This window comes from Lissotriton vulgaris, chromosome 6 (genome assembly GCF_964263255.1).
Source record: "Lissotriton vulgaris chromosome 6, aLisVul1.2, whole genome shotgun sequence".
Classification (NCBI taxonomy): domain Eukaryota; kingdom Metazoa; phylum Chordata; class Amphibia; order Caudata; family Salamandridae; genus Lissotriton; species Lissotriton vulgaris.
The window spans coordinates 508,389,894-508,402,966 of record NC_141694.1 but is presented as its reverse complement, the minus strand read 5'-3'; positions in this window follow the sequence as shown (position 1 = coordinate 508,402,966).

The window sequence follows — 13,073 nt, the reverse complement described above, 5'->3', positions numbered from 1 at the left end:
AGAAGGGATCTGGTGACAAACAAACTGGGAGTGTGGAGCCAGAATCCCCGGAGCCCACAATGAAGGACCTTATGGCAGCAATAACTGGGGTTCACACGTCCATCGATACCCTCTCAACTGAAGTGACACTGATTAGGGCGGACCTAGCCAAAAATCGTGAAAAGGTCAACCAGTTGGAACCCACCACTGGCATCCTGCTGGAAGATACCTAGCAACTGCAGACGGAAGTAAAAGAGCTCCAAGAATTCCGACTATTTGCTGAAGATAAGCTGGATGATTATGAGGGGCGCCTGCGATGCAATAACATCTGTATTCTTGGTGTGCCGGAGAACACCTAGGAACTCACTGCGACCTATTCATGGAAAACCTGATCACCACAAAACTGCAACCAAAGGGACTGTCCACCCTGTTCGTGATTGAGCGGGCTCACAGCGTGCCGGGGGACCGCCCAAAGACGGGTGCCCCACCTTGTTCAATCCTGGCCAGACTGCTTAATTATGGAGACAGGGACACCATCCCTTAGGCGTCTACGGTCGCCCCACCGGTCCAGTTAGACGACTCTGAAATTTCCTTCTTTTCAGATTTTACTCACACAGTGCAAATACGCCAACGCTCCTTCTTGGATGTCAAGAGACGACTGCGTGAAAAAGGGCTCAAGTATGCCATGCTCTTCTCTGACAGTTTGACAGTGGAGATCAATGGTAATATCAGGTTTGTCAACTTGTCAGAGGTTGCATTTGACTGGCTGGATATCTTTCAGGCACCATCTGAGTGAGGACCCTTGGCTCAGAAACGCAAGTATCCTATGACCAATCTGTGACTGGCTGTTCCAGGTCCCACTTTCATATTTGTTTTCCTTCATGCCCACAGGCCTTGACTTTGATAACATTGAATTGGGCACCCGCCCTTACTGGTGGCCTATGTTACACCTATTGTATTATTGTGTTCACATGCACCTCAATCCATGATGGTGGGTAGAGAGGGCAAACGGGGCAGAAGGGCCTTTCCCCCCACGTTCTTCTCTTAGTCATATAGTTGGGCGACAGGCACTCTGCATTTTTCAACATGGGCAGTTCTGAGCCCAGAGTGCAGGGAAGCAGGGTGGAGGGTGGTTGGAAAGGGTTAAACGTTTCAGTTTTTATATAACTTTTTGTCTCGATGGTACAGCTTTTGCTCACAACGTAACCTGTTACATGTCACATACGAACTTATGGTGATGCAGCGTAACAAGGAACTCAAAGTTCTAAGCTGGAACATCAATGGGCTGGGGACAGAATCAAAAGAACGGTATTACTGCAATACATCAAGAGGTTTTCGCCAGACATTGTGCTCCTCCAGGAAACTCATCTCATAGGCAATGTCTGTAATGCAATGCAGAGGTATGGATATTATATGATGGCACATTCTGGGTTCACCTCTGGCTCAAGAGGAGTGGGAACACTACAGAGAAAATCATTCCCCTTATCTGTCACGTCCACATATGTAGATGACCAAGGGAGATATGTGGGAATCATGGGCACTTGGTAGGGTGTCACTTTTATTCTCCTTTCCATCTATGCACCACAGGGTCTACAAGCCGCAACCTCTGCAGACCTTAGCGCCCTTTTGTTGACATTACCAGAGGGGCACTTGGTGTTGGGGGTAACTTTAACTCAGTCCTATCAGGCTCGTTCGATAGACATTCTCCCCGCACGCTGCCCAAGGCCGCTAACTCCTTCCCCAGATTTTTAGAGGCAAAGGGTTTAGTGGACTATTGGAGAACCTACAATCCAGACAAGCTACAGTCCACTTTCTACTCAAGGGCTCACAAGGCCTTTCACGCCTTGACTACATCATTGTCCCCACCTCGCAGATCTCCACCATTCACGAGATCCGACATTTGCCAAGAGGAATTACAGATCACTCCCCTCTATGGGTCCACATTGTTTTAGATCACACAGAAGTGGGACGGGTCGCACCTATTAATCCTTAGTACTTAAAAAACCCTAAAATTCGTAAAGACCTCCATAAATCAATAGACAACTACTTCCTGAAAAATGAGGGAATGGTGGCATCTCCCCGACATTGTGGAGGCCTTCAAAACCGTGGTTTCGGGCCAGGTCCTTTCCTTAATAGCAGGTTCCAAAAAAGAAAAGCTTAAAGCCATCTCGGAGGCCGAGCATAAGATCTATAGCCTCGAGCAAGAAATACACAAGGACGGCACCCTGGAAGCCCTTCACTTACTTCGCCTGTACCAAGATGAGTATCGGACTTTAGCCACAGACCGGGCAAAATTAATGGGGCAAGACAGACTGGGACACATTTACGACTGGCAAGACAAAGCCGGGAAACTAATCGCCTGGCTGGACAAGAGAGACCACGCTAGCAGACTTGTCCCGGAACTTAGTAACTCTGACGGTTTCCTCATCACAGACCCTCAATCCATAGCCAATCACTTCGCCACCCACTTCCAATCCATCTACAGCTCGGTGAACCTCTATTCAGAATCAGATTCCTCTGCTTTCATCAGAGATATATCACTCTCCACTCTCTCTGAACTCGACCGTACTTTCATAGATAGCGCCCTCACAACAGACAAAATTGCTCTCGCAATTCGAACACTCCAACCGGGCAAGTCCCTCGGCCAAAATGTACTCCCAATCAAGCTTTACAAGCTCCGGCCTGACAAATTGGCCCCTCATCTGAAACTCATGTATGAATATAGTGTTGATAAAGGCACACTGCCCCCTGACCAGAGACTTGCCACCATAGTTGTGATCCACAAACAGGAAGTCTGACGCATTCGAGCTTAGCCGGGGTACCCTTTAGGGATGCCCCCTTTCCCCGTCACTGTTCGCCCTTGCCCTTGAACCCCTTGCAGCATGGATCCGAAAGGACGTCGTGATCCGACGGATGCGATGGACAGCAGACTGGGAAGACCGCATCTCCTTGTACGCGGACAACATCTTCTTTATCTGACATCCCCCAAGAAATCCCTCACCGCCGTATTTGATATCCTTGCCGCCTTTGGCAGGTATTCCGGATTCCGCGTGAATTGGCAGAAATCACTCCTCTGTGTTCTACATGGGGATCCTCCTCCGCTACCCCAGGGCTGCCCTGTACCCATCGTCTCTGTCGGCTTTTGATACCTGGGTATATACATCTCCCTAGACCCGCAGGTCAGACATGACCTTAACCTTGCCCCCCATGCAGTGACTCAGAAACGACATCACACATTGGAAAACACTCCCACTTTCTCTTTTAGGTAAGGCTGCCCTTTTTAAAATGATGTTTCTCCCTCGATTCCTCTATGCCCTCCAAAACTCTGATGATCCTGTCCCAAATGCATATTTCAAAGAAATCGAAGGACTCCAGAGAGACCTTCTGTGGACTGGACGACTGCGCCTAGCCATGAAAAAACGTACTCTCGGTTGGTATGACGGCGGTATTGGATTGCCGGACATCAGGAAGTGCTATTGGGCGGCACACCTCACTGCCATCAACCATTGCACCTACTCTCGCCCAGATGATCCCGGTTTTAATATGGATCGATGGATCCTCCCAAATGGATCTTTTGCCCGTGCATTATAGTCCAAGCCAGATAGATTCTGGCTTACTGGCCCTACGCGGCATGCAGTTAAAATTTGGCATGCAGCAACCAAATCTCTTGGCTGGAATGACAGATTGATTTTTGGCACACCGTTGTGGGACTCTCAAAACTGGGACTCTTGCGACAGTCCAGGGAGTTCGACAAGTGGGACCTAATTGGTATCTCCCCCCCAAAGTCTTTTAGAGTGCCGAGGGCGTGAAATCATTTGTCATATTAGAGAATCAATACTCCCTCGTGAACTCGGAGCATTTCTGCTACCTCCAAGTTCGACACGCACTAACCACAACACTGCCCCATGGAACAACCCCTCCGGAAAGCTCCCCTTTAGAAGACAGACTATTAGATGGCCATCTGCCTGAGAAAGCCATCTCCCTTACCTATCGTAAACTACTAAATAATATGGGAGACACCCTACTGGCACTCCGTGATAAATGGACTAATGACGGGAACAAACTGGTTGATGAGGACTGGCAGACAGCATTCTCGTCTCCCCGGACGATTGCTATACCAGCGAGACTCCGCCTAGTGCAATTAAAAATCCTTCACAGGGTATACTTGACTGGATCCCAATTAGTGCACAATGGTGGGCTGACCTATGACTCATGTAGACGGGGATGCACTCACACAGGTACCTTTATGCATATCCTCTAGCAGTGCTACCTAATACAAGAATACTGTTGAGCAATCCATGTGGTCATGAGCGAATCGTTGGGTGTTGTAATCAAACCGCTGGCATCCAGGTGCCTCTTAAATGTCTGGGAGCCTACTGATCTCAACACATATGCAACAGAATGGGTCACTTTCACTTGCATACTCACCAAGAGAAATAAAGCTCACAATGGGGGGCCGCACATATGCCTACTGTAACCGACTGGGAAAAATGCCTTGATTGGAGTATGTTGTGTGAAAAAACAGTATATGTGGCACGGGGGTGCCCACCGAAGTGGTCTAGAATATGGGCCCATTGGAATGCTTGCCGAGGAGATATCTGTTCCCCCCTCAAGACTAGACAACGTAGTTTCTCCCTCCCCATTGTTTTCCTCCAAACTCATTTACTGTAATTATATGTTATTTCCTTTGTAACTTGCTGTATGTACCCTGCCTACTGATCATTGTGACCATGTACCATCATGTCGAGATTGTTTAATACAAATATTTGTATTTAAAAAAAGAACCGCTCAGGAGGTGCGCAGGCTAATGCATGCTCGGTCCGGGTACTCTTCCCTGCAGGCAAGCAGAGGAGGTCCAAAAGAGGACAACCAATCGGACAGCCAGCAGCTCAAAGAAAACACATAGCAGGAAGGAGAAAGTCATAATGCATAGACTGGAAGTGGAACTTGGAGGAGTTGCAGAACGCCGAGGAACAAGGACCGGAACAGAAGCTCCGAGAGGACACGGAAGTTGGTGAAGTTTGGGATAGCAAGGATGAAGAAGACGAGGAGTGGACAGAAGAGTGGTGGAAGAAGAGTGGTGGATACCCCCCAGGAAGGTTGAGAACGCCGCTGTGGACTGTGCGTGACACCATACAGGGGCTGGGGCTAGGGGTGAAGAAGTTGAGGGAACAGGGTGGGAGTCAGGGGGAGTCGGGCGGGTGAAGAGGGAGTGGGGCAGCGTGGGCCTCTCTATTGCTATCGGCACCCGTGGGTGAAACCTGGGGAACAGGATTACAGAGCGTATTGTCACTCACTTCAGCCACAGTATCGTAGTATACCTCCCTCATCTCTTTCCTTACTGGGAAGTGCCTATCTTACTTCCTCATCTCTCTCCTTATTAGGACATGCCGAAATTTCTGTAGACTAATAATACCTGTAAAGGAACATGTTATTGAGATTAAGTGCTCGAGCCATTTAGAAATGGGCCATATCACGGGCATTGCATATTTCTCAAACCTTCTTTTCACACCTGGTGTGGTGGTGGTCTCCTCATCAATATTGTCACAATCAGCCAAAATTCTATGCGGACTACTTTCCGTCCTCTCTATTTTTATTGTTTAGATATCTTGGGGACGGCTGGCTATTCAATGAAGCCCCACCAAACAAGAACAAGGAAGGAAGAACCTTTGGGATGACGCCCAACTGCCAGATTCACGCTCAGATGGCTTTTTTGTGAAAATAACTGTAATAAACCCTAATCATTGATAAACCAATCAAGCCTCCTAGCTTCTATTTCTGCTCATCCCTCTCACAACGCCCTAACTGTGACAGGTAAGTTCACACATGGGTCCACTTTGTCAAGCTGCTCTCGAATGACAAGCCTTAGTCAGGGTGAAACCTGTCTTTGGCTACTTGTTTTCTCATCTAGGGAGCACCTGGTCTGGAGGTTGGGCTGGATTGTTCCTAATCGAGTAGTGTCAGGACTGATTTGCATAATGCTGGGTCAAAACTGAGATGGCATGGTGTGCAAAAAATGATGGACTGGGATGAGGTCCAGAGTAATTACCAGGGGCAGAGATTGAATCAGGCATTCTATCCATCACTTTTTAGTATGTATCAACCCAATAGAGCACTTCGCTCCATGGGCATGGGCCTTCTAAAAGTTCCCCGCATTAAGAAGGCCAGAATGTGTGGTCGCTCCTTCCGAGTGCTGGCAGCCAACCAGTGGAATACTCTTCCCTATGAAATTAGGCAGGCCAAGTCTGAAACGGTATTTAGGAAGCTACTAAAAACACACTTGTTCATCCAGTAGCCTCGGATACTGCCTGCTCCGTCACTCTCTCCACAGCGCGGGGACACGCCGGGATGGCGTCACCATTGCGCTTTATAAGCCCCTTTATTATTATTATTATTATTAGTGTGATTTCCCTGATTGCAACAATTATATCCAGATGCTGGTCTAATGCTCACTGTGCCACTGCAACCAAGTTGTACCTGACTGACGAGCCCTAAAAAGTTTAAAACTTTTCTGGGTTGCTCGTGTTCCAGTTCAGGGAGGACCTGACCAGACAGCTTGGGCAGGACTGTTTCTATTGGGACAGGATCTTTTAGACATATTTGTGTATGGCTGTGTAGAAAGTGAGGTAAGCATGGTGTGTGAAATAATGATGGTCAGGGATACGGCCTTGAGTAATTACCAGTGGCAGAGATTATTTCAAGCATCCCATCCATCACTTTGTTGTATACTTCAGTGAGAAAAATGTATTGGCTGATCATTCAGGCACCAGCGGTGTGAGGCATCCTGTATCCAACTACCATTAGCTCAGTCACACAGGAGGGAGCTTTGGTATGACTCAAAACAGTCTAGGTCTCTTTGCATAACAGAATTGAAATTGTATCCAACAAGTGTTACCTATCCCCATTGTATTTCCTCATATTCTTTTACTCCCTTTCCCTGACATTAACACCCATACATCTTATTACTTCCCGATTTGCTCCTTTTTAAAATTTTACTTTTAGTACATCTCCTCCTTGTTATATGTTTCCCCATCCTATGCCCTTTCTCCTGCAACCTTTTAAATCTCCTTCCTTTTCATAGATCTTTTATTCTCACACTGTACACCTTTTTTCATTTTGCTTTTATTTCTTCCCCCTCCTCATATATGTTTCCCCCATCCTATACACCCTACCCTCTTTCATTTCTCTTAATGACATGCCTTTTCCATGAAATCATACTATTTTTGTGGAAAACATATTTTGTTGTTTTGGCATTTCTCTAACATGTAGTATTTTTAGTCCGAATTCATCAGGCTGACTTTCCTCGTGTTGGAAAATCATCAAAATGCTGGTATGCCCCTTTGAACCAGTGACTGTACTGCCTCAGCTATAGTCCCAATCGTATGGCTAAGGCGTACAAGCATGACCTGCATTAATATCAATACAGAGGTCACATCATGTTCCATTTTCCCCATTTTCTCACCCAGCACCCAGTTTGTAGCACACTCATTTCTCAGTTGCACACACAATAGTGAATCCATGAAAGGAAATTATTATGCATTAACCAAAGGTATTGTGGAATGTGTGTGGGAATGTCTCTGCAATTGGCATGTGAGGTAGGCAACCGCAGTCTTTGGCATTGAAAAATGGGCCTGTTGATAAGATGGCTTTTGAGTAGCTGGGGATGTGGTACAATGGAATTTGATGGGGATGTGGAACAGTACAATTTGATGTCAAGTAGTGGCAATGTCATTAAAGGTGAAGTTGCTGGTCTCTTTGGCAGGTTGGACCTCTCTGTTATATGTGTACAAAAGAATGAATGTGATGGTATAGCCATGGATATGTCTAAACAAATAATGAATGCAATGTTAGATCCAACACATAATACCTTATGACAACTCTCTTGACCTTTTTCCATTTGTTTCAAAGCTATGTCAGCTTATTATAGGAAGGATGTCTATTATTAGCTGTATAAGGCAGCATTGTTTGCTCAGAGCTCTCAAGTTTCCCAGATTAGCGCATGTGAAAGTGATCCAGTCCCTCTGTAAGGTTTGTGTCCTGTGACCTATAGTGATGCAATTATGATGGCACAGGCAATTCTCCATGTAACATGTATTGAAAAAGACCTAGCATTGATGAGGTAGTGGCAGCTGCAATGTGCAACGTGTACCTCTATTTCATTCAAATCAATAGATTGTGCCTCACCTCAATTGAACGTGTTTTCCACATCCATACTAATAAAATAAAGAGAGAGCCAAAACCTTTGAGGCGGGTAATCTCAGGAACCACAGCACCAATCACAACACCCAATACAGCGTTGGAAAGGACAGTTGCAGCAGAAGGACATAGGCTATGCAGACGCCCACCATATACATTTAAAAGGTAAAAGAACCGTGCCAGCAAAGTAGTCCCTTGTGGGCGTGTCTGCGTTGTGCTGTGGGCGTGTGCTGGAGGCGTGAAAAACGCTGGGGGCTTGTGGTACATTCCGCCCTTCATTCCATGTCTCATATCGTGTGCTAATCCCACCCATGACAGTATCTCCAGCAAAATCCTGGGATATAGCAATTCTGTGGCCTTCCCAATTAATCGCTTTAGTTTTCCTCATCTGCGCCAAAATTTGCTCAAAATGTTGATGTCTCAATGGTTTGAAAACCACTGGTCTAGGATGAGGTGAACACTTCGGTTGAAATGTAGGAACCCTGTGTGCATATTCTATTTTAAAGTCTCTCTGAAAAGAAATTTTCAGCACTGTAGGGATCCAATTGAGCAACAACTCTAGCATTGATGGCGCTGTTTTTTCTGCATCCTCGGGCAAACCAAAGATACGTAAATTACTTCTTCTATTCCTATCCTCCTGCTCCGTAAGATCTCTCCGTAAGGCAACCAGGGAGCACTCCATATTCTGCATGGATTTAGCCTGTTGATGTGAGGAATCTTCCACTACACTTATCCGTGATTCCGCATAGGAGACACGAAGTGTTAAATTATTGAAGTCATTCCTGATTGCCGCAAATTCAACTTGAAGTAAATCAATAATAGCTTTAGTGCTCTGAGCAATATCATGAACAGCGTTTAGGCGAGAGAGAATAACATCTAACATAGTACCAGAGTATTTCAGTACAAGCACCGGAGTAGGAGAAGTTTGTTTAGATCTTTTAAGATTACCCTTAGAGTCCTTGGTTTTGGGAGAAAGACCCATGTTATCTGCCATGAAAAAAGGCAATAGAGACAATGAAGAAGCCCTCAGCTTGTATTTGTATCCACTGATGTAGCACCAGACACCTCCCTGTTAGATGACAGCCTCCGGGGAACCAATAGTATAAGCAATTCTGGGCGTAAAATATAAAGCTCCTATTGCTCTTCCACAATAAATTCAAAACAGCACACACACCTGCATCCAAAAATGAGTATCCTCAAGCACAATGGGAAATGCATGGCAAAGCGGTATCCACAGCAGAAGAAAGATGCAGCTGAAGCATTAATTACTTGAAGAAAGCATCAAACAGAAGAAGGAGCACCTAAATATTCCGCTGCAATAGCTATATGTCAAGGCGCAAAAGCAGAAACACAAAGAAAACCCTGACTGAAAGGTACATTGTAAAGTCCGTAGCAGACGACAGGCTGTACTTATCCCGCAAGCGTCGTCGTTCCAGTCAGGCTTCTCGTGCTGCCATTTTGAGGAACGCTCCTTAGGGAACAGTCGTCACGAAGATTATTGAGTCAAAAACACGCTGCAGCCTCTCCAAAACTGCTCTCAATACTCTTAGAAAATTCCGCCAGCAGAATCCGACAGTCTTGTAGGCAGAAACGGGGTCGGACATGTAATAAAAGACGCGACCTCCCGGCGACGCAACAGAGCTTGCAGGAAAGCGGCTATCTTGGCTGCTCGCATGCCACGCCCCCAAACCACAATAATATTCAAAAAGCAGTGATACATTTTTAATCATAAACCAAGCCACAAGAGTTTCCTTATTCTATTGGGTTGGTCTGCCCTAATTGCCCTTGAGCAATGTATTTCATGCATTGAAATGTCAAATGGAGTTGTTCTGTTCCTTAAATTTGTCATTACTTCTTCACTTGGAAAATGTTGTCCTTTCAAATGTCACCCTTGCCCCTCTAGCACAGAAATAGTTCAATAATTTCAAAAATGTCTCCCTCCTTTTCACCTAAGCTTTTGACTTTCTGATGATTGATTACGATTTTAGATATTCACTCTAGAATTACTGACTTTTAGTTCTTCTTTCACAGGGATTTATTCCGCTGTTCCCTGTGTTGTGACTGCTTCTGTTTTCTTCACACCGTTTTTCCCAAACCTTTTCTGGACTAGATATCTTGAGGTTGCTGCAATAATGTAGGTTAAAAAGGGAAGAATTTGTCCTCCACACGCACCTTCACATTAACTGAAGAGAATATTCTAGCCATCTCCCATTGTCTTATTCCATCATTCTTTTCCATTGCTCTGAATTAATAGGCACTCTTTAGAAAACGAGGGGGAAATAATGCAAAGGGATGATGGATATGCTGACTTTGCTGCTGACACTGCAAGTAATGTTTAACTTTCTCATAAGTTCGTATTTGAGCGTTCGTACTTTGTTTTGCATCTGCATGACCAAATGCATGATGCGAAGTTTTGCTACCACATTTTCAAAGTACAACTTTGCACAACGTGCATAATTCCACATGTTGCACCAATGAACATTTTCACAATGAACTAGTAGCGAATATGCAAATGTGCTTGTATTTAACTATTTTTCACCTTTTGTTACTTCTTAGTAAATCTAATTATAATGCACGCAGGTACATATTGTAGCAGAAATGAAAGGAATAAGCACGAGCCAAGATTAAACGGTCCATGAAAATCGCTGTGAAATCAATCCCTCACTATTTGCCAAATTTAAATATGTGCGGTTTCAACAGGTGGGTGTCGGGCTGCGGGCCATCTTTCGGCCTAAATTCCAATCTTTTTATATTTTTCAATCCGTAATTTGATTTGTACCATGAAAATGAAATAAGACAGAAAAAGACTGACTACATTAAAGATGAAAGAAAAGACAGACGGCCAGATGCATAGAAAGACACCTGCAGTTAATATTAAACACTACATCTCGCATAAAGATCACATTCCCAAATTCTGACGATCGTCACATTGGCTTATCACTTTCATATGCTACGCAGTACATTTAGGAAAAACATGAACATTACCATTTTGTAGCATTTGAGTAGACACCCAATATATTTCACCAACTTCGAGCACACCTTTTACGTGTGTTCTGTTGATACCCACATACTTGGAATGCTCTGTTAGAACACTGAACCAGGTCCTGGGTACCATGTTGTACATGGCAAGGACCTACCGTGTATCACTTCCTTGTGGGGCAACAATTACTTCCAGATGCTTCTATACCCGGATACTAGCACAAGTGGTGTGTCTACACTGGGTTAATGCAACAGTCCTTTAGCATGAATTCCAGAAAACCACACGCACTGGGCACTGCCACAATTTTGGAATATTAGTAACAAATATATGACTGCATGTTTCAGCAAGGGAGAGCATACAAGTAATGAATCAACTTGTAGAACAGTATGTTCTTCCAGAACTAAAACTCCCATGAAAATATGAATGTGGCATTTCAAGCTAAGAGGCATGACTAGCTACGTCAGAGCTAACCCAACAGTAGAAGAGGCTGATGGCCTCCGTTTTCCACTGTGGGCACTAGAGCAATACGTAGACTGTCAACACGACAGAAGACAGAAAGCGAGAACTCTCAAATCAATCCATGACGACATTTCGCTGTGTCAGGATATATTTCACTTTAAAACATCTTTCAAGTGTACTTGTTTTGAAAGACATTAAACATACCTCTGTTGTCTAATGCGGTAGTGGATGTACCTCTGGTCTCTTTACTTGCACATATGTCTCCAGTACCATCGTGCTGATCACAAACGGGTCACCATTATGAGGTGAAAAAGAAGAGCATGGCTAATCTGATATATATGCAATTTTGCTCCGTAAACATGTGACAGTGTCCTGAGTTTTCAAACAGAGATAAAGAAAATCTAGATCTCAGTTTTGAGAATGGAGTAGAGGCGGTCGAGCCCAAAAATTAGTCAGCCAGGGCTATGGCTTGGCTCCAGGAGCCAATGCATGAGTCAAGCCCTGAAAACAGTTTACATAAAAATAATGCAACAAACATAAAAATAAATACAATAAAGTGTCTTCAAAATTTTAAAAAAAGTGTATTTCTTTAATATGCGGGAGTATTTCATCTTATTACATAAGAATATATCTCTCCTTTGAGAGATAATTATTGAAAGTAATAGTTGTTAAATATGAACTTAGAAACATTTTTACCCCGCTCTTAGTGTTCTAAGAGGCAGGTCAGTTGTCATCTGCACCCTAGGTGCGGGGCTACGGAAAATATGGGATTATGCAGTAGAGTGTTTTCCGCATGGTTGTGCATTTGCTGAATTTGCCACTTAGCCTATCATTGGCTGGATACATTTCAGAGTTAAATAGTTTTTTAGCTCAGTTAGATCAAAAGATACTTAAAATGAGGTGACGTGTTTCTGCGCATTGGAAGGTCTTTTACTCTTAAAATGCGCTGCATAAATAGCATTTTCTAGCCACATAATTTACAAAAACCTGCTGCATAATTTGTTCCTACCTTGCTGCATAATTCCAGTGGCCCTAGATTCTCAATATAAATAAAGAAACATTATAATCTATTAAATCAAACACAGGAAGTTTTTGTACAGCACACATTCTGAACTCATGTATTTTAAAGGTGCTCTCATATGTGATAAGGAAGAAAAAAGAGGCTTCGTAAAATAAAATATTTGCCTATGATCACACAATTTGGTAAAACAGGGAAGCCAGAAATGGCCCCAGGTTTTCCGCTTTGACTTTAAGCAGTTCAGCCACTAGATAGGTCTCTCTTTCCCCCCTTCTTAATATTATATTCAAAGATGGATGCTTTGTCTTTAATTTTAGGCACATGACATTACAGCGTGGGTGGCAGACAGACAGTGGCGGTTCCTCGAGGAAGTGCTCCGGGTCGGTGAGGCGGGCTGGGGGTAGTAAACTCCGGCATATGGCAGAACAGAGTTAAGTAAAT